The following is a 22,720-nucleotide window of genomic DNA, read 5'->3' on the forward strand; positions in this document are numbered from 1 at the left end:
CTCAATGACCCAGAGGCAAATGCTATGGTGGACTCTTCCCCTTCCTTCCGGCTTCAAAACTCCAAGCCATTTCTCACTGGCATCTGTGAAAATAGAACAAAGTAACCCAGGATTGAAACGTTTAAAAAATTGCTGGGATGACAAAGTAGTTGTAAGGTCCTCAAAATCCTGTTGATCGGCATCAGTCCACAAAATGTGAACACCCTTCTTAAGAAGATTTCTAATGGCAGCAGTGCAGCTCTCAACATTAGCCACAAGCCTATGATGTGGCAAGTCCAAAATGCTCCTAATCAGATCCTATTTGGGTGTTACTCCTTACCCCGAGATTTCATGTCCCAGATATGTGATCTCAGGTTCACAAAACTTACACGTCCCAAGTTTAAGTGTTATGCCATTCAATTCAAAGATTTTCAAAACTACCTTGACCTTATCTATATGATCATGCAAGTTAACACTAAAAGTCAACATGTCAGGAAAAGGAATAATGAATGCATTCACTTAATCAGCTGATTACTCACAAACACAATCCACACAAATAGCCTGGAGGCCTCCTTGCCCCCCTCCTGGCTTGTGCTGAGCCCATTGACTCATCTCCTCTTTCTAGCATGTTTGAGATTTCCAGAAATCTACCTTCACCTTGTCCACTTGTGAATTCCCTGTCAGTCATCAATAGCGAAGGCGAACATGGACCTCTCCTCTCCACTGACCTCTCTTCCACACCTCCTTGTCTCTGGTACAAAGTCTCTCGGCTAAGATTCCAACTTTGTCCATTTTCTAATTTGACCAAATTTTCTCCAACTGCCTTGACTATAAAAGGACCCGGAACTTAGCTAAACCCTTACCAGTCCATCTGGCTTTACCTTGACCCAGTCACTCACATCAATGAATAGTTTTTCCACATTTCATTCTGGACACCCACCTTTCTTTCCTTTATGTACCCCCTACCGCATCCAAGAGGGAACCAATTTAGTCCCACGGTGCCTGCCTCACATCCGTTCAAATGGGGTTTTTCCTGTACTGGTATTGACGGTGGTGCGATAAGCTCACAGCCTGTGCTTGACAGCATCCTGCACCGACAAACTGGCACCAAATGCTAGTTGCATCGTCCCCTTCACCAATTTGTTGATCCTCTCGACTAGACTGTTCACTTGATTATACAAAGAAACATGCATGTCTTATGCCGAGAGTGTCTAAGAAGCATTTCATTTCTTGCAAAGTCACTTGGGTTCCAGTGTCTGTGAGTAATACAGAGGGTACCCCCTCCCTCACCTAAGATGTGAATGGTGGAAGAGGTGGTAACACCTCTCATAAATACAACCTCCACCAATTTTGATTTTGCATCATTTTTCTTGTTCTGGGAGGAAAACAAAAGGGCCAATAAAGTCTAAACATACCTTCTACCAAAACCTCCCAAGCTTCTGACACATGCTGTTCCTCATGCAAATTTCCTAAACCCACTCTGAGACGTTTTTCAAAATCTTTACAGGCTTCACATCTCTCACCCACTCCTCACTTGGTAGTCCATGAAAGGCCACCCAAATCCATCTCTCAGTCTTTTGGTGGTCAGCGTCTGACCCAACTAATCAACCTAGTAGTGCATTGGGTGACACAAACCTTTCCTTCCTCATTAACAAACGATCATCATGAATGGATAACTCATCAACTACCTAGAAACGGTTTTACCCCATCAGGCAAAATACTCTTTCTCCTGACCATTCCCCTGACCAACTTTACCACACATTTCAGTGTCCCATCCTGTCCCGTTGCTTAGATTCAGTCTTCCTTTAAAATAGAGCTCCTCAATCCTTATGTGACATTGTCTAGAATAGCCACAACTTCCTCTTTAGCCTACTCACTCGTCTCCGCAGCTCTATCAGGCAGCCTGAACAAGCAGTCCGTCCACCTTGTTTTTCCATTTACCACCCTGCACTCAAACTCCTGTAGCCTAACTGCTAACCTTGATTGCCTTTCTGAATTTTTTTTAATGCCTCCGGGTTCAACACCATGAGTAGCAGTTTGTTATCCGTTCTGAGAAGAAACATACGTCCCCACAAAAACACCCTGAAGTAGCCTGTAATCCAGGCAGCTGCCAATGATTCACGCTCAATGGCAGAATAGTTCCGTTCTGCATCCGTCAATGAGGCAAAAGCTATAGTTTTTAACTCCTTGCAAAGCCCTTGCGCCAAAACTGCCCCTATTCCTACTGCACTGATGTCCACCATGACCACTTTGATATGGTACCAACATCCCTGCATGTGGTATGTCATCTTTGACAAGAGAAAAGGTTGCTTGTTATTGTTCAACCCATATAAGCCTTTTACCTTGTCTTAATAGTTTTCTCAATGACTCAGTTCTATGAGCAAAATCTTGCCCTAATTTGGAGTAATACTCCACTGGTCCCATGAAAGATCAAGGTGTTTCTCTAACATGTGGTACTTGAGCATTTACTATCTCACTAACCAAATTGACTTTGGGCTGAACCCCCTCCCTCGTGATCAGGTAACCAAAATACTCCTTGTCTTGCATGAGAAAGACACACTTTTGCTTGTGTATTTCTAATGCGAGTCAACACTTCACTCAAAATTTGATTGTGTGCCTCAACATTCCCCTCAAACACCAGAATATCGTCCTGAAATACAATAGTCTTATCAAGTACCGAAAGAACCTTTGTCATCAGCTGCTGGAAAACGCTTGCAGCTAAACACAAGTGAAAAGGCAGTGTGCAAAATTGGAAAGTGGCCTCAGTTGTTATAAAGGATGTGAGGTGTTTGGAGTGCGGATTGAACTTCACTTAAAGATACACACTCCCAGGTCAAGTTTTGAGAAGTACTTTCCCCCAGATAGCATCAGAATTCATTCATTAATGTTCCGCAAAGGAACATTGTCCATCACCGCATTCTCATTTAATCTGCGACGGGCAACACAAAACCTGAGGGAGTGGAGCCATCAACCGCCTTAGTAATGACCACAGGAGATAGCCACTCAGCTGCCTCTATCTGCTCTATCACTTTGTCCTCCAGGAGCTGTTGAATTAATTTTCTGGAAGGCAGACAACCAGGAAGATGTATGTTGCTATGGAAGGGATAGCTATACATCAAAGCTATGGAAGGGATGCCCATTCTGATAATCGAGTAATGGTGATTGGCGCCGCTGGATTGAAGGACATTTTGATACACCATAAGGAAGTCTTTGAGAACAGGTATGGTGAAGCTAACAACTGTGTGCATGAGATCAAACTGAAAACAACCCAGTTCTATTGAAACATGTTGCTAGGAGGGTACCCATGGCACCAAGAGAGAAGGTGAAGGAGATAATTCAACAGTTCCAGGAGGATAAAGTGATAGAGCCGGTAGATATTCCTAACCTCGTCGCCAAAATTGTAGTAATGAAAATAAGTCTCCAACAATCTGAAGAATGATTTAATGAAGCAGAGAGAAACCCCTCACTGCATTCATGCCAGGCACAGCTAGCAATTCAACTGCCAGATTCAAACCTAGAAGCATCATGGGGCATATTACCAAGGGCCATTATTTCCAATTTAGCGTCCGTTTTCAACTTGTGGCCAACTTGCAAAACGGGGCCTCTGTACCGCGTCTCTGGCTGACGCGTAAAATATCCACACAAACCTCCTACGAGTAGAAAAAGCAGAGGCCACACAGGGGAATCCTTGAGAAGCTCTTTATTGGACCAACAGGGTATAATGCATTTCGGCATGGAGTGTGCCTTCATCGGACGCCCTTCTCACTTGGAAATTACTGACACCCTCCTTTTGTTCTGCTGCGATCCTCCCCCTGGGTGGGAAAGTCAGCTGACTCCTCCTTTCTGATTGCTTACAGCTGCAGTCCGATGTCTGAAGACTGCAGCCCCCAGAATGCATCTTGGTGGTGAGTACCAAAAGGCGGAGTCCGTGCTCAATGAGTGCTGGAATATCTGGCAAAAGGGGGGATTTTCAGTTGTTGAAGGTGAGTCCATGGTCCTCAGGCTTCCTCTGGTCCCCCTTACGTTCTAGGCTTTTAGTCCGAATGTCAGCCGGGTAGGGGAAGTGGTAGCAATGTACCCGACCCTTCGTGCAGTCACGAACTGCTGCGCAACCGCCCTTGTGTAGTTTGGCTTTGGAGGCGGGCCTGAACCATTCCGATACCTCGGAGCAAAAAAACTGCTACAGGAGCAGATCCAGTTATATATTACCTACTGGCGGTCGCCAGTAGGTATATATAGTTAGGATTTTTTCCCTATGGGTTTTTTGAAAATTCTATGTCTAATAACTTTGGCGTTTGTGGACGGAATTGGCTGAAATTTTCAGGAAAATGGCACATTTTGTTTCTGAGCAGCCCCTGAAAATTTGGGGGGGTTTCGTCAAGGGGGGGCCGAGAAAAAAGGGGGGTCCCAAAACGTGTTTTTAACATTGATTTTTCCATAGGGCGGTTAGCCTCACTTTTAGCCCGAACGGCTGAATAGATTTGCACGAAACTTGGCAAAATTGTAGGGACTGGTAGCCCGATGTGCCTTTTGTAGGTCTCAATATATGTGCTCCAGTGGATTTTGAGAAATTAACGTTTAAAAAAAGATATATATCTGTAGCAGCGGACCGGGCAGCGCTCCAGGACGCGTACCTTTCGCGCAACGGAGCTTTGTGAAGCGAAGCTGATTGGTTCTCTGGCGTCTGTCAACATTCCAAAAAGTCCGTAGCTGCCGCCATCTTGTCTCTCGGTAGGATCGAGAGACAAGAGGAGGCCAAAACAAAGGGGCAAATAACCATAAGGGGGCATAGTAGATCCTCCCTGACCCCCTAGGTTTAATGTGGAGGCTTTAAAACGGCCCCGCGGGGCAAAAAAAAATAATTTTTTTTTTGTTTTTTTGCGTGGGTAGCGCCCGGTCCGGGAACCGGGAAGCTTTCTGGGCAGCGTACTGCAATGAAAAATGAATGATAGACTTTTATTTTTTAAGGATTGTTTATTGTGTTTAATAATTTATTAAACTTTCTAACGCGGCGCGTCATATGACGCATTACGCGACAACGCAGGTCCAGAATATAGTGAAAATGTCTCCACCAACCAGCGGACGGCACACAACCCCTTTCAGCAGGCTAAATAGTTCTGTTAAATGACAACAGAAGGGACAGGCAACAAGAACCATCAGTCAAAGAGGGGAGGGCAAGTTCTTCTCTACCGGGTCACGTTGGAGCGCTACCGGAACTGATCGAATTGGTAGTCTACAGTGTTTCTGGATGTTTCAGACTGAAGCTGGCGTTAGCATGAGAGCACCACCATTTCGTAGCTCCGTCGTGGCCATTCCACGAGCAATCATGCTAGGCGCTCCCCACCAGAAGCCTGCGGGAGTCGGGGGCCCCCCAAGACTTTTGTAGAATCTTCAAGGATGAGGGGACGCTTTCGAGAATGGAGCCCAAGCTCTAGCAGACAAGCGTCCGAGTTCCAAGGTGTCGCAGGCCCATTTTAGTGGACCACGCCCAAATCTGAAGAGATGGCCGCCATTTTGAGAGTCCTGTGGCAGCCGCCTATCGCTGCGCCGCAAGAGCGGGAGCAACTCAAGTACATGGTGAGCGAGACGCTGTAGTCGAAAGAGCGGGCGGTAAACAGCTGAATAGCGGAAGAGGCACAGTGTAGCAAAAGCGGGCTGAATGGCAAATGAAACGGAAAAGGGGTGCCCCATTACAGCGTGTCTTTAGGTGAAACGGATTGTGGGACAAGGTGAAGAATGGAAGAGTCACCAAAAGGAAAAAAGTTCCGCTTGACCCCGGGAGCCGGCCACCTATGTCGGGGGCGATCTCAGGCCACACCAGGGCAACACGATTTGGGGAGGGGGCCGGAGCCAAGCGCCCCCTCCGAGTCCGCGACATGACACCGTCCCTCGGGGGCCTCCGTCAAGCGGTTCAGGGTGGCACCGCATCACAACAGCCCCCACTTACTTTAAGAATAGTGAAGATGAAGCAATTGCAAATAGGCTTCAGACAATGTTACAAGCACTCCTCAAAACTTTGAACTTTCAGAGTGCATGAGTTGGGACAGCGAGGGGTGATTTGGTTTCTCGGATTTGGTTTCTCGGACTGTTTTTCTGGTCTCTCACCACTGGCATAGTTTAACGTTTTCTTGTTTCTAGGACATTAATAGGTTTTATCATTACGTTATGTTATCGTTTCTTTGTTTGTTGTTTAATAAAAGTTCATGTTCATCAGTGGCCTACTGATTTTCGTTTTCCTATTTTTTTCTTTCCAGGTTGTTTCATGGTAAAGTTTCTGTTAACAGGATACAGTGATCACTTCGTTATTATTGCATATGTCCTTTTCACTAGGGGTGCTCTCTGGTCGGGCCAGATGACGTATCTCTAGTAAATGGTCCGGGTGAAAAAGGTGCATCAATCAGTGGGGAGTAGATAGGCATGACAGATTACAACGGGGGAGAAAGGTCCGCATTACGTACCCTTTCACTACTTGCAAAGATTTTCCTACGTTTATATGCAAACAGGGAATACCTCCAAAAATAACTAATTCCCAAACAGTCAATGTTCGGACAATCAATCAATCAATGAGGAATGAAATAGGTACGACGTGTTAAAGGCTTGCGTTACCTACCCTTCACTATCTGCAAAGGGAGAGAGAATATTCCTATTCTTCCTCGTTTGCAGGTAGAGAAGATCCTTAAGAGAATTAACTTCGAACAATTCAATGCTCGATTGAAACAATCAACAAGGGGTACTGTGAACACAAATGAACGCCGCTTATGTACATACGCATTGCTATTTTCAACAGGTTGTTCCTAATGTTTCTATTTTAGCGAGGTCAAAAAGAGATCCCATTAGTGGCCTACTGATTTTGCTCGATTCCTTTTGTTTTTTTACACGATTTTTCGCTATCTGCAAAGACTAAACAGAGTATTGCGACTCTGTGCTTGTTTGTAAATAGAGAATGAACCAAAGAGAACAATCAATCAAATGGAGAGAGAAGCAGGCACGACGTATTACAAAGGGGGCAAAGGGCTGCGTTAACTACCCTTCACTATCTGCAAAGAGAGAGTACTCCTAATAGAAATGAGGGGTGGGGGGCAGTATTCAAAGCAGATCAGTGTGCATAAACACGAAAATGTTTTTACTTACCACGTACTTGACATTCGACAGCTTATGATATTTGCTATTAAAAAACCATTGAAATTCACTGAAAAAACCATAGGTTATAGACTATATATAGTTAGGAATTAGCATTTACAAAACCTTGAAAATTCACTGAAAAAACCATAGGTTATACACCATATATAGTTAGGAATTAGCATTTAAAAAACCTTATTTTACTCACACAAAACCATTGAAATTCCATATATAGTTAGTTGCACTAACTATATATCGCGCACCCGCAATCCACTGCTGATCATGTCACATATTACATCATTCATGACATGGTCAGTGACATCACTGATGACATCTCAAATGACATCACTGATGACATCACTGATGACATCTCATTTGACATCATTCTTGTGCTAATACGATAAACCTCTTCAGACTCTAATATAACCTTAGATACACTCAGTGTAAACAGACACTCACACACTGCCACTCATCCATGGAGTTACTCACACACCCAGTCAGTCATGCAAAGAAACAATCTCACCTCCATTTCTTCAACTATACAGTTAAACACACCTTACTTATTGAAACATATACTAACACATATTTACTCTCTTATACAATCCCTGATACAAGTTCACAATGATCGATACAACCACTCACTCATTCAGTGGCTCTCATGCACAGTTATTTATATATGCCAACTCTCACATGTACTGTGTTTTACATATGTACTTACTATGACATGTAGCATTGAGATATCCATTCACTCATCAATACACTCATGCACACAGTCAACTGCCCATGTAGCTGTTTCCACATGCACTCTTGAACTCATACACCTAGTGAATAAACTGCTCACACATCTATGCATAGAGTCACACACCTTCCAGCCACCCCCACACAAACTCAATCTCCCATAGAAATACTTGGGCAACCAATTAATAACACATATAGCCTCTCGTATAGCTAATGATCAACACATGCAGCAGTTTACAGAACAACAGACATAATGATGCACAAATTAAGACAGTTTAGTCACTAACCCATGCATTCAGTGAGACACATTTAATCACTCACTCATACAGTCAGTCATGCACCTACTAAATCCTTCATCCAGACACTTATACATCCACTCAAGACATATTTTAACTTTACAGAAAAATACAGTCACTGCATGTTGTCATCAGTGATGTCATTTGAGATGTCATCAGTGATGTCATCAGTGATGTCACTGACCATGTCATGAATGATGTAATATGTGACATGATCAGCAGTGGATTGCGGGTGCGCGATATATAGTTAGTGCAACTAACTATATATGGAATTTCAATGGTTTTGTGTGAGTAAAATAAGGTTTTTTAAATGCTAATTCCTAACTATATATGGTGTATAACCTATGGTTTTTTCAGTGAATATATATATATATATATATATATATATATATATATATATATATATATATATATATATATATATATATATATATATATAATATATATATATATATATATATATATATATATATATATATATATATATATGTATATACACCTCCCCATTCTACTCTACTACTGTATCTCCAAAATAACCTTTTCTAGACTATTTCCTCCTCTTTCCGTCCTTGCATAATCTTATATCTTTTCCTATTCAGATCTCTCAAACAAGCCTTTCTAACCCCTTCCCTCATGTATCCCTCCTAGACTCATCTGATATCTCTTTTCCTAATCCACTTTTAGAGGCTCTTCCCTCCTCCATCTCTCGTTTACTTATCCCAAACCTCCTCCTTCTGCTATGGTCTCCAAATAAACACTTTCTAGATCCCCTCTTCTATCCCTGCCACTATCCTCTTCAATCCAACTAACAGACTTATATTCACCACTAATACGTTTTGGGTTCCTGAGTAGTGTGCTACTCGGCGAAAAGCACTTCAATACCTCACCAGGGGTAGTAAGCGCAATATAAATGCAATTACATTGAAAAGCCACACAGGTAACGGGCATGCTGTATCCAATTACTTTCCTCTTACTATTGTGGGATTACTCTTAAAATATCAATGGGACTTTACACAAGCTCAGTGGTGAGCAGCTGAATAGGTGTCTTAAGTAGAAAGTAGGGATGGTCTCTAAGCCTTCCAAATCAGATTCACAATGTAGGTACTCGATATGAACTAACCAAGATGCAGACTGCAACCTTCATAAACAAATCCTTGTACAATGCTTTGGCACAAGCCATAGGAATACTCCAGAGTCTAGCCTAGACGCTATGTGAATTCAGAGCAGCCAGATGGTCTAAAACGTCAATATTTCTCAGCTATCTCTGGCCTGTGCATTAAGTAATCACAATGAAAATGATGAATTGGATCTACATATAAGCTATCACACAGGCACTGCCATTTCATGGCAAATGTTTATTTTATTATTTGAGACTGTGTATCAATAACTATGCACTTCAATGCCATTAACCAGATAAAGTGCCAAGCCCTTGAGGTTTACCTTGGCAGTCAATCAAGTGTGCCTTCTCCCGCTCTCCTATTTACTATTTATTTTGAACAGCTTGCATAAAAAATAAGCAGCATATTTGTGATGAAAGGTTTTCCATAATGAACAAGAACACAAGTGAAAACTTTATGAAGACGATATTTGATTGTTACTTCTACTGCAATTATATTCATTACACAAATTTGGTATTGGAACTTTGGATCTTTTACAGGCTACAAAAGCAGTCCTGAAAACATTTCCACCTAGGTTTGATTAGTTCTTACACTGATGATCAAACTTAAAAACTATATGATATTGGAGATATTTGTAAATGCATGTTCTTTTTTTCCTTTAAGATTTGTTAAGATTTTCCACATAACAGAATTTTGATTCCAAGTGAATTTATGTATCACAGCAATGTAGGAATCTAGCACTTCAAACCTATATGAACAGTTAGAATATAAATAATAATGTTGCCTGAGCCAATGTTTAATTTTTTAGGGCTGCTTTTTATTCATGGTCTTTTTTTTCATCACTGTTGGACAACATCAGTTTCAGTATTTTCACTACCGTAAATTGTATTGCATTAAGAAGCTTAATTAAAGTTTGAGTACCTAAACATTCTTCAAAAACGTACACTTCAAAATGATCCAGTCATTGTGCCTAGTTTGACATTGCATGTCACCCTAGAACACCAAAACTAAATGTATCCTGTTTGCTAACCTATGCTTCATAGTTGCAAAGGTGGATTTCAAACAATGATGGGCTAAGTCCACCCTCGATGGTTGGAGTCGAAATGTGAACTCATGCATGTCCGCACAGAGAGAAATATACAAGGGGATGGGATACACCAAGAAATTTAGAGAAAATAGGATGTGCCTCATGGGAACACTTTGGATACACGTAGGACAAAACAGACACCAGGAGGGTACATTGTCTCACCAGAGTGTCAGGGCAGCGGGCATCAGCGGGCCTCCTTTGGCTTGGCTTACCTCCTTCCTGAGGGACCGCACCCAGGCTGTTCATCTAGAAGGGTTTTCTGCTCTCCCACGTAAGGTGCAGTGCGGTGTCCCCCAAGGTTCTTCCCTTTCCCCCCTTCTATTCAACCTTTACATTTTCCCCCTTATTTTTGCTTTACAGCAACTGGAGGTCACTGTCTTTAATTACGCAGACGACCTACAGTTGATCTTCAACCTTTCTCATTCTCCTGAATCTATCCATAACTTCCAATCAATTATGATTTTTATCAGGGACTGGATGAACTTTAACCACCTTAAACTTAACCCAGATAAAACTGAGCTGGTTTTGACGGGTGGTGCATCCAGTCCCTGGACCCCCACGTTCTGGCCCCTTCACTTGGTCCCCGCCCCTCACCTTCTCACTCAGTTTAAACATTTGAGATCACGTTAAATAAAAATCTTACCCTGCACTCCCGGATTAGTATGGTGGTATCCTCTTGCTTTTTCACTCTCCGCACTATCCAGAAAATTTACAGATTCTTCTCCCCTTCTGCTCTCAAACTCATCATAATGGCAATGGTATTATCACGGCTGGACTATGGTAATATCCTGTACAATGGCGTTCCGGCTTATGCCCTTCGTCGCCTACAGCTGGTTCAGAACCAAGCGGCCCGTCTCAGCTATGGTCTCCCTGAACTTCATCATGCTACCCCTGTATTGAAGAACTTACATTGGTTGCCCATTAGGGAGCGGGCCCTCTTTAAACTTGGCTGTACCGCGTTTCAGGCCCGAGCTGGAACTGCTCCAGCCTTTATAAACTCGGCACTCTCCAGCTACATCCCAGTAAGGGAGCTCCCTTCCTCCACCCAGTCCCTCCTCTCAGTCCCTCCTTTTAGGAAGAAGAGGATGGGGGGGGGTGAAATTTGCTGTCCTCGGTCCTACTTTTTGGGATTCCCTCCCCCCCACCATCAGATCCATCTTGCTTTACCCTGACTTCCGTAAGGCCCTTAAAACCTATCTTTTCTGCAAGCTTTCTCTGCTTAAAGTTTTCCCACAGTCCCCACCCAGGTTCTAACGTTCCTCAGCGCCAAGAAACCGCCAGGTATATGTGCGCTTAACAAGTGTTTTTAAATTCAAATTCAAATTCAGAGGTAAGGAGCTGGGAACCACCAACTAATATAGACCTGAGACTTGTTTTTCTGGATACTCTCTTTGACCATATGGTATGGAAAAAGTTCATATTGAATACCAGTTACAGAGATTGTTGACAATAGCTTCTAAACAGAAGAATATTTGGTATTGAAGTCAACAGTTAGTATGCTTCCACTTTTCCTTAGTATGATGTGGAGGTGAAAGAAAAAATTCAGTAAACATAGTGTAAAAAAACGAAATGTATTCTTGACAGAACAGAAATTATTTACATGTGTGACGTCACAGCAGTGGACAATAATAGTCAGAATCAGCTATTAGGAACTACAGAATTAATGCTTATATTAATGTGTGTCAGTCCTACCCAATGTTTGTGAGGCCAGTGCCAGGACACCAACCAGTAACTGTGCTCTATCATTTTTAAAAAATCCATCAGTTGCGCATCTTCATTCTAAAGAGGCAGGATGGCCATTGCTTTGTACTTGACCACAGGACAGAGATAGCAGATAAACAATGACCATCATATTGTGTGAGGTAAAATGAATACAAAATTAGCAATCAAACAAGAGGCAGGGAGCCAAGCTCAATGCAGGGCAATAACGTTGTGGGGGGTGATGTTTGGTGTGGTGCCTCCTTCCATGTTGACCCTAATTCACAGAAAATTAGTTTGTCTGCACTCCAAGATTTACAGCCTCACAAGGACATTTTATTTTAAATTCACCAAGTTACATCTGGAAATGGACCCCAATCACAGGTTTGGAAAACCTTGGCGAATTTTATTTTAGCATATACAAGTATATGCACTTATGGTTTACTTTGACTATCGCCCAAAGGGGAATAATTTTCCCAGTGGAGAAAACACTGTCCTTGAACCCCCATCAGTTTTATGGGTATTTCCGTAGAAATTGGGTTTCTGGTTGGCAGACGTATATACCTTATCCAAGCACAAACCACAAGCCTAGTCAGGGTAAGTTAGATACACACCCTAAATTAACCTGTGCTCATCCTCAAGTAAATTGGCACAGAGCAGTCAGGCTTATTTTAAGAGGCAGTGACTGCAACACTTAATACAGTAAAACAGTGAAAACACCACACAAAGATAATCCTCACCAGGTTAGAAAAACAGAGATGTGTTTAATGAGCATAACAAGATAAAACATCAAAAATCCAATAAGTAGAACTTGAGGTATGACTTTTTAAAGAATAAAGGCAAAATAGAGCTTAGAAGGGATCTGCAATGAGCAGATAGGGAGCTACTGGTAGCTCGGAAGCACTCTCAAAACAGCTCTCAGAGATGAAGTCATGCACTGTATGTCTTTCAGAGAATGTGCGCTGTTAAAGAAGGCAGTAGTGCTCATTTCAGCATCATCAGAATGACAGCCAGCCAACCCAATGGTAGGGCCTCATGATAGCACTCAAACACAGACACTGGGTTTGGAAGCTGTTGAAAAAGTACTATTGTCCAGTGAATACGAACAAGACATGCAAGTATTCCCAATGGAACTATTAGAATTTACACTAATGCACAGCTATTTTTCATACAACAATAAATGGTATCTACAGAAGAGCGGGACTTCGATGGGCAACTGTGCGGCGCCAGCCTATGCCAATATTTACATGAGTGTATTTGAGGAAAGTAACATCCTGCAGAAAGAACCGTGGAAATCCAACATCCAACTTTATGTTCGTTTCATTGACAACATATTTGTAATCTGGAAAGGATCTACAGAATCCTTACACAATCAGATAAACCAATTGAATCTAGTTGACGAGAGAATACAATTCACGTGGGAGATTCAGGGAGAAATCTTCCATTTCTTGGATGTGGAAATCACGAAGAAAACGACAGGGTTTACTACGAACATTTTCAGAAAACCAACCGATAGGAACAATATCTTGAGATACAAGGGTTTTCATCCTCCGTCACTTAAAGAACATCTACCGTACTCCCAATTGCTAAGGGTGAAGCGAGTGGTCTCGGAGCCCGAACAACAAAATACACAAACACAGCAAATATTATCTCGTTTCAAACAAAGAGGATACCCCAAAAGAACCCTTAAACAAGCATTACACAGAGACCAGAGAAGACCTTCTCAAAACACGAACACAGAAATGAGAACAACGCATAACTTGTGTCAGCATATTTTCTAACATGAGCATCCACTTCAAAAGGATAATTAGAAAACACTGGGCTTTACTGAAAGCAGAACCAGATTTCAAACAATCATTTATCAATGAACCTTTATTTGCCCACACCAGGTCAAGAAACATAGATTTGTTAAAAACACCTAAAGAGAAACAAACACACAAGAAATTCACTGGCACGCAACCGTGCCACAACTGCAGCAACTGCAATCATATAATGAGGGGTTCAATCATCACACACCCCACAAAAGGAAACAGCATAACACTTAAAGTCAATGCAACATGTGACACTACCAACACTATTTACATGTTGAAATGCTCGTGCGGCAAAGCTTATATAGGCCAAACTGAGAGAAAATTGAAGATTTGCCTTAATGAACACAAGAGTAACATCAGGACTAAAATGATGAAATCCACTGTAGCTACCCATTTTTTAGAAGCCAAACATCAAATCAGCCAATTAAGAGCATGCATCATTGAAATCGTGGAAAAGAGAGAAGGCATGGACAATAAGAAATCTTTATAGAAAAGAGAAAATTGTTGGATTTATTTTCTCAACAGAATGAAACCTAATGGACTAAATGACAGAGTGGAATTTTTGTGTTATCTGTAAATAATGATTTTACGGTTTTTGTAAGGTTATATATCAAGGGAAAGGTGGCGCACAATGTCTGTCTCAGAGTGCATCGGGCGGTTTATCACACACATCATAAAACAATAGATTACATTAACATCACGGAGCTCCACACAGAAGCAACACAGTATCATCTTAGTTAAGTAGGGTCGAACTCGGTCAGGCCCCGGAAGGGAGACCTCTATATGAGGTCAGCGTCAACCAAACTCATTTTTATTTTTTTAAACAAATGGGGTTTTTTGTCGACATAAATCGTGCATTCAAATGCCAATATGCCTCAAGGTCAGTTATACGCAATTTCAATAAATTGACGATATGTCACCTACTCGTGACTCCCACTCACCAAGACACACACAGAGCGATAATTGCAGGTCTAGCGATTCATTTGCGTTTTTTTATTTTAGTACTTTATTCATACCACCACTTCAGAACAGGAAGGGAGACTATCCCTTTAAATAGCTAACGACGCCATATACGTATCGACGCTAGAAGACAGCACGTAAGCCGAGCAGTGAAGGTCTAGAGCACCCCATGCCGTGTACCATGCCGGTTTCACGGTAAGATTTTTTAAGCATTTTTTAAGCGTTTTCAGAAACCGCAATAGCTATCAGCTAGGCGTAACGGTAAAACAGCACCTTAAGGGCACAAATAAACATATACAACACACGAAACATAAACGCGAATACGCCGTCGGTAAAAACTTGTGAACTAAGGAGTTTAGCTGGCAATATGCTGACGATGCGGGAGCATTTACAAGTGCTTTATACACTGAAAAGCTTATGAATCAGGTACAACGAGATATAGAGCCGGGAGGGGGCTTAAAATTGCGGTTTATTAATCTTCATATGCCTGCAGGAAAAACCTTTGCGAGCTAAACAGTTACACACAGCGTGTTAGCAACCACATCAACGGGGACACATATTAATATAAGGAGCACAACAAGACTATGTAGAACACAGCGGCACAGCTAGAGACATAACAGAAAGCACAGCAGTAAGCGCCGCGGCGCTCGATGGGAGGGTGGTGGTTAAATTTCGAGGGATGATTTTCTAATAGCTGAACAAACGTTATTTACCTTACAGATGTTCCCCTGATGAAGGCATATCACATGCCAAAATGCATTGGGAATGAAATGATAAGAAATAAGAATGTAAAGAAACAATGTAATTCAAGAAGGAATCATGGCATTTCGCAAGGAAATTAATTGATGTGAAATAAAACATTGATAATAAAAAGCCATTCTTTCAAAGGAAGGAGAAGCTATCTGTTTATTCAATCACAAAGAAAATTTGAATAAGTTTAGCTGGATACACAACATACCAACTAGTGCCCTGGGAGCCAGCTCAAAACGTTCTCTGAACTGCAACCAATAGCCATATAACACACACTCCAGAGTGGGGAGTGATTCCTAGGAAAGCACAGATAACCATAGAAGGCAAACACTCATACCAGGCGGTGCACGTCCATCACTAATATTTGGCATTTAGGATCTGCCACAAGACCATCTGCATACACTACCAATCTAGCTAAGTCACAAGGCGATTGGCCATGTCTTAGGCTATGCTCTATCACTCGCACCATTTGTGTGAACAATGGACCATGAAAGAAGAGTGCTAGCAATAACTTAAGCACTAACTGGCGCTGACCCACTGAAGGCTGGGACTACCCGAGTCAAAGTGAAAATGTGGTAGTTGGGTGCATGATCAGCCCACAAGCTGATGAGAGCATTGTGTGAATCCAAAGAGGACAAAAGTAAGAGCCTCATCTGCGTTCATTTATGCATGTGTCTGTGTGACAGTGTGTCTCTCCTTAATGATAGTGTTTCTCCCTGAACACTACGCTTGGTTCAAGGACTGCCAAAAGTGTATTCTATCCCCAATTAAAAGGGTTTCATCTCTGGCACAATTGTGTCTGTTCATAGCATAACAGTGCTGATTGCAATAATAATAATGATCATCCTTGACTATTTGGGAAACCTTGATCTATTTATGGCAAACTGGCAGCCATCATTTACATATTAGGAGTGTGACTGGCCTACGTTAAGACATTCCTGGCAACATGTTGGCTGTCCCTCTTCTAATAATGGCCATGACTGATATATGGTGGGCATTCTGGCCAATATGGTGAAGGTGTCCAGCCTTGGCACAATGGTGGGCCTGGTGTAATGGCAGGCATTATTGGTATAATACAGGCATCCTTGGTGTTATGGTGAGCATCCTTGGACTGTGATTGTAATAACTGGCCTTTTGAAGCTGAAACTGTCCATGTGAGGCATCTGTGCCTATGAGTACTCGAAAATTACAAGCTAATATTCGCAGACTTAGTATTTCCTAGAAATGAAAACTGATATTTTAAAGGCAAACATTTTTTCTTTTTTTCAGAAATAGTTTTTCTGCTGGGAAATTGAGTTTGTTTGCCCAAAATGTAAAGTGTGAGACAAATATGTGTATTTCCAAAAACTGAGCTGATGAAGACAAAAGATTGCAATTCCAAAACACATTTAAAGTTGAGAGTTAAGTGATTATTTAAGCTGAGTTACGAAGACTTATGTCTGTGGATATATCATTTGTGCCAGACAGCATGCAATAATTTGAATGTTATTTCACTAGTCAGATGGAGACCTTCAATAATTATGGGCCTTATGCTGGCATTTCTTCAGGTAACCTTGCCAGAGTTGCTTGTGCAGTCATTGCCCATAATACTGCTTAAGGTGGGCATAGTGTAACCTTAACACTTGAACAATTCCTGGGCACACGTATGACATCAATAGTTGATATAAATTTGTAACAATGATACAGTCGCCACCGGTGGCTATTTTCTTAAGTTAAGATGTTTATGTTTCATGAGGAAAACAAACGCCAGCGGACACGTGTTTCGTCAACAGGTCTGTGCCTGTGACTCTTCAGGGCTTAAAGCGCATGGCTTGGGTATTGTAGGACCGGTGATATTTCCAACCCGGTATACCGGTGTCAAGACAGCTGATAAGCGGTTGTCCGAAATGCCAGGAAAAAATGGGCGAGTGCGTCCCTATGCAATGGAACTAGAGGACCGGTGATATTGCCAACCCGACACACTCCTTCTGCGAGAGACGAGCTACAATGAGCACCCTGCATCTCCAGGTCCTTTACATACAGACGCACCCGCCAGTTCTATCCCGGCCACTCGGACAACCGCATTTCGGCTGTCTTGACACCTATACCGGGTTGGCAATATCAAGACAAGGTTACCTGCCTGAGCGCCACTCTCCTGCTACCTTAAACCCCTGTGCAGAACCTAACGTTAACACTTGTTGCCATATTTTAATAGAGATAAAATCTATTAGTAGCTCGAGAGGGCTTTCCTTGAGCAGAATTAGCTCTCACTATGGAGAAGGTTGGAGGCCCCTGTTCTAAGTCTTCGGGATTGTATACCTTAGATAAGATACTCATTGATGCCTCCTATCCCATTCCCCCTCTGAGCCTACTGCTGCTGGTGAATAAAACGAGGTCTGATCCTGGCTTACTACTTCAGAGAAGTTACTGATCTTTGAATACAAACATCACCGCTCTTTCTCCTGCTCACCTGATTCACCCAGATCCAGGCTCATCATAATGGCTAGGTAGAGGTGTCATTATTCCCCAGCTCTGTGCTTTTTGAAGATGTTCCTGTGGCAAGCATTTAATTATAGATCTGAAAGCAAATCTTACCTCTTTAACAAATGCAAGCCAGCTAACATGTCTAAGGCCACTAGATTGCAACGGGTGCTGGATCTGCACTGTTTCCATGCTCACTTCAGCACATTCCTTTTTTTTTTTTTTCAACTATCACAGTTCCCACCTCAGTTTGCTTACCCCGGTCCACAAACACTTCTGACTTTACTGCCCATAGCCCACTCCTTCACATGAGCGTGTATCCTTTAAACGTTATTGAGGTGCTGCTTATGCATATTTGTACCCCCAGAGTGCTTCAAGACTGTGGTATGTGAGTGGTCACATTGGTGACATCTGCCCTATTCTCAGCTTCAGCTCACAAGAGTGTCCTTGTAATGGGCTCTTTGCAATTCCAATAATGCATGCTGATAAGTGATCCTTTCCCATTTTCACACATTTAGGGTTAAGATAAGCATATCTTGCATCAACTTGGTGGCATAATACCTGGAAAGAAAATCATATCCTGGGCACAGGTTGCAGAAATCACTTACAACTCAAATTGCTTTAGCACTTTTACGTAAATTGTTCCGGTGCTTAATTTGTAAAATAATAAGTGCCAGGGCCCTGACCTGAAAGGCCCTTCTGCTTGCACCACCCATTGCCTCTGCCAGCGCTGCCAATGATAATACCAGAACTACTAACCATCTCTCTTGCCTGCAAGTGCAACAGTACAGATTATTCCACATCCCCAAAACTAAAGGAATGGCTGAGGAGGGTGGTATTATTTATTTTTAATGTATATTGTATTCATGAACAGCCTTTGTTCTGCTCATCTTTAAATTAGATTAGCAGCACCATGTGGTAGACTGACATAAGTGTGGTGTTGACAATTAAGTGCTGGTGCGAGCACCGGAAACGACAAGCTCAAATTAAGCACTAGTTGTTACAAATGCTTTACTGAAGAATGCACCGTTCAATGAAGCCATTTCTATATCTAAAAACCTACACAAGGGAATTTTTCTGAAAGCTATCCCTACCATAAATATTCTGCATGTTATTATACATTTACAAGGTTGTACATTGTAAATAGAGGTTATCATTTTTTATTGCCCTTCAAAATACTTTTTTTTATGTTTGTGGGCATTCTCAAACTACGATCCAACATATCCCTTCCTGAAATTGGTTGGTGATGTGCTCCACCCTCATAGATAATATGTGAAAGAAGTGTTTGCGTACATGGCATGAGCATACCTTATTTGCTAAATTAGATAAATGTATTTTTGAACCCACAATAGTATCTTTTTATTAAGGATTATCTTGTCTGATCTGTGTCTAAGCATGGTCACTCAAAAGGTCTCTGTTGTGGCTCAGTGGCCGGTTCCTCACGCCATGTAGGAGAGACAAAGGTTTTTCTGTTATGCTAATATTTACAAACAGTTAATTAAAGTATTTTTTATGATTGTTGCACCTACTGAAAGATTAACATAGAAAGGTTCCACTGGGGATCAGAAGAGCAAAGAGATTTAACCTTTTACAAAAGTTTTCAGAACTAGTATTATTCTGAAGCGTGCAGATCATAATCTGCACTTCATCTTTAAGACAGATGCCATGTATGTTGCTTTAGGTATAATTCTGGATCAGAGAGATCCCATCACTAAAGCTGTCCATTCAGTTGCCTTGTTTTCTCATATATCAACATCCACTGAGCAGAATTACACAATTTACGATAAAGAACTGATGACAATTTAAGAAGCCTTTGCCCCATTGACGCCATAATAAGAAGGAACAACATATCTCATACCTCTCAGGATAAATCTTAAAAACATGTTTAAATCAATGAAGTGTTCTAATGCCTCACTTGCTCGCTCAGTGTTATTTTTCTCCCAAATCCTGCACGAATAACCTGTAGATATGGGAAGAGGCATGGCATAGCTGATGCGCTGCCAAGACAGCTAGATCCTTTAACCCCTTGCATGCTGGAGACGAACCCCAGCCGTCACGCTCCGCGGTGCTCGTGTGCGGATGACGGCTGGGGTTCGTCACGGCCCCGCCCTGTTCGTTTGTTTACCGCACAGCGGCGGAAACGGGCCAGCATCGAAGGGGTTAAATCTAACAACTGAAGCACCTTGCATCTTGGACATCTAAACAACCACTGTCACTGAGTTAGAGGTTTTTTTAGACTCACTTAAAGCTGAGTTTAAGAAATTTGATCCGGATGAATGGTTTTAAGTAGATCCACAAGAGCAAACTGTTTCTGAAGAATTCTTTTTCCATAAGGCAAAACTATTTCTTCCCAGTGCAGAGTTTCAGAACTATGTTTTGTTTTGGTGACAAGACTCCCTCAGTGAAGCCATTTTGATGAATGGAAATTGTTAAATTTATAATGAAGACATTTTTAGTGCCCCTCTTTAAGATAGGATTTTCAATTAAATGTTCAGCAGTGTTCCACTTGTGCTGAAATGAAGAATTTCTTTCAAAGTATGGCTGGTCTTCCCCTCTCAATGCTGAATCAATCCTGGAAGAAGATGTTAACAGACTTCATAACTGATTTACCACCATCACGAAAGTAAACTGCACTCCTAGTTGTTGTGAACCTTTTTTTTAACAAATATACACATTCCATTCCATTGCACAAAAGACCTACACAGTTGCCCGTGATATTTATTGAATTGATTGTCAGATTACACGGGTTACCATTGGAGATAGTCACTGTCAGAGGTTCCCTATTTATTATCAAATGCTGGAATACGATAATCCATTGTTTTGATACAGTTAATTTTAAATTACCCAGTCACAATCCCCAAACGGATGGGCAGAGATTCAACCAATCTTTAGATCAATGTCTCTGCTTCTATACCTTGTATCAACAAGAGCAGTGGATCACCTGGTTACCCTTCGCTGAACTAGCATACACTAACTCATTGCATTCTACTCTTGGTCATTCTCCACTCTATTTTATTTTGGGCATTAACCCACAACTTTTTTCAAACATCTCCCCTGAAACCTCAGTCCTCTCATTTGGAGCTGTATGATCAGCAATCTCTACAATATATACAAGCACTTTCCTTCACTTAAAACAGGTGAAAGCGGATTACAACTGATTTTCAGATCACTAAAGACAAAAAGTGCCAACATACAAAGTAGGGTATTCAATTTTAAGCGTCAACCTAATTTCGTGTCCTTACCTGTTTCCATTCCAAATGTATACCACATGTGTAGGCCCACTTTCAATAACCTGGTTGAAAGGATAGGGAGCAGTAGCCTTAGCACTTCCAAGAGGTTGAAAAAGGTATCCTGTGTCCTCTCTTGTTTCATGTCTCCAGGGTGAAGCCAGCAGTATCCACAGCAACAACTCTTCGTCCACCAGTCATGATATCATGGGTCCAAAGAATTTAAGGTGAAGTTTCTAGTAGACACAAGGAAAGTGAAAAGTCAATTACAGTACCTGATAGCATCGAAAAGGTATGGGCCTGCAGAGGGTTCTTGGGAACCAGCAAATTGTGTCCACAGCCCTTGGTTTATGGTTTCCTTCCATAAGAAATTCCTAGAGAAACCAGCACCGGGAATGGGTAGGTCACTGGGCGGGTGGGGGGATCACTGTCAGGATTCAGCAAGTTATATGTGGTTTGAGGATGGCTACGAGAACACCCGTAAAGCATATTCCTTTAAGACTGTGCTAGACTGAGCTGTGGTGGATAGGGCGCTATGAGTATCAAGCCTGCATGTGCCAAGGGGTTGGGTCTTCTGCGTCATGACAGGCAGCAGCAGTATTTAAACAAGGGGAAGGCTTACGGAGCTGGCTGGCAATTTTCCATTTGGTATTGAGTCTCTGCTTTCCAGTAGTTTGTTCACCACTCCTTTCCTCCACCTTTGTTATTTTTTCCTTTTACAGTTCCACGGTAATCTGATCTCTGTTTTGGTTTTATCGTATTGTTGTGTTTTCCTCTTTACCCTTCCTGCTCAGATGAGACTTGATTAGTTTCCTGAGCTTTGGACCTCCCAGCTTCCCACCATTGGAGCTTAGGCTGACTGTGATCTGCCTTTTTGAAGCAAGTAAATACACATGCCTACTTTCTATTTATAGTGAATATTGTGTGCTTTTTATCAGTTCTAAAACACTGCATGTTCTTTTTCAGATTAATGGGCTATTCTATTGCTGGAGAGCCTCCAAGTACACCCATGCTGCAAACAGAGACAAAAAACTTGAGAGAGCCATGCAAACAGTGGCAAAGCTAGAGCTTTTGTCGCCCGTGGCGGTCCCCGAGTTGCCGCCCAGTGGCGGCTAGTGTAAGTAAGAGCGGGGGTTGGGGGGGTATTGTGGGCGGCCAGTGTAAGTAAGATGCGGGAGGGGGGGGGTGTCGAGAGACAACGACAAGGGAAAATAACATTTAAAAAACTGAAAACCACTGACCTTGTGCTCGCTGAAATTGCCCCCAAACAAAGGCCGTCACCCCCACCCCCCATATGCTACTGCAGGCAAAGGTCTCTCTCTCTCTCTCTCTCTCTCTCTCCATTTTCCTTTGCCTCCAGTGTTTGTCTTTGTCCAATACATTCTCCTAAGTAGGAATGGGGAGTGAGGTGGACTTCATCAGAACTCGCCGGATAACATTTGCAAAATCTGATACCATCCGCCTCACTCTAAATAGG

General features: G+C 42.1%; 1 long non-coding RNA gene across 1 annotated transcript in view; it reads right to left on the reverse strand.

Moving 5' to 3' along the window:
• LOC144807781 (uncharacterized) overlaps positions 1-22,101 on the reverse strand; it is a 46,535-nt gene extending 24,434 nt beyond the window's left edge. The window contains exons 1-2 of the long non-coding RNA XR_013606441.1: positions 21,866-22,101; positions 21,259-21,479 (exon numbers count right to left, since the gene is read on the reverse strand). This is a non-coding gene — a long non-coding RNA (uncharacterized LOC144807781). The remainder of the gene's footprint in view (positions 1-21,258; positions 21,480-21,865) is intronic.
• Between the last annotated feature and the right edge of the window lie 619 nt (positions 22,102-22,720).

Source organism: Lissotriton helveticus, chromosome 1_2 (assembly GCF_964261635.1).
Source record: "Lissotriton helveticus chromosome 1_2, aLisHel1.1, whole genome shotgun sequence".
Lineage (NCBI taxonomy): Eukaryota > Metazoa > Chordata > Amphibia > Caudata > Salamandridae > Lissotriton > Lissotriton helveticus.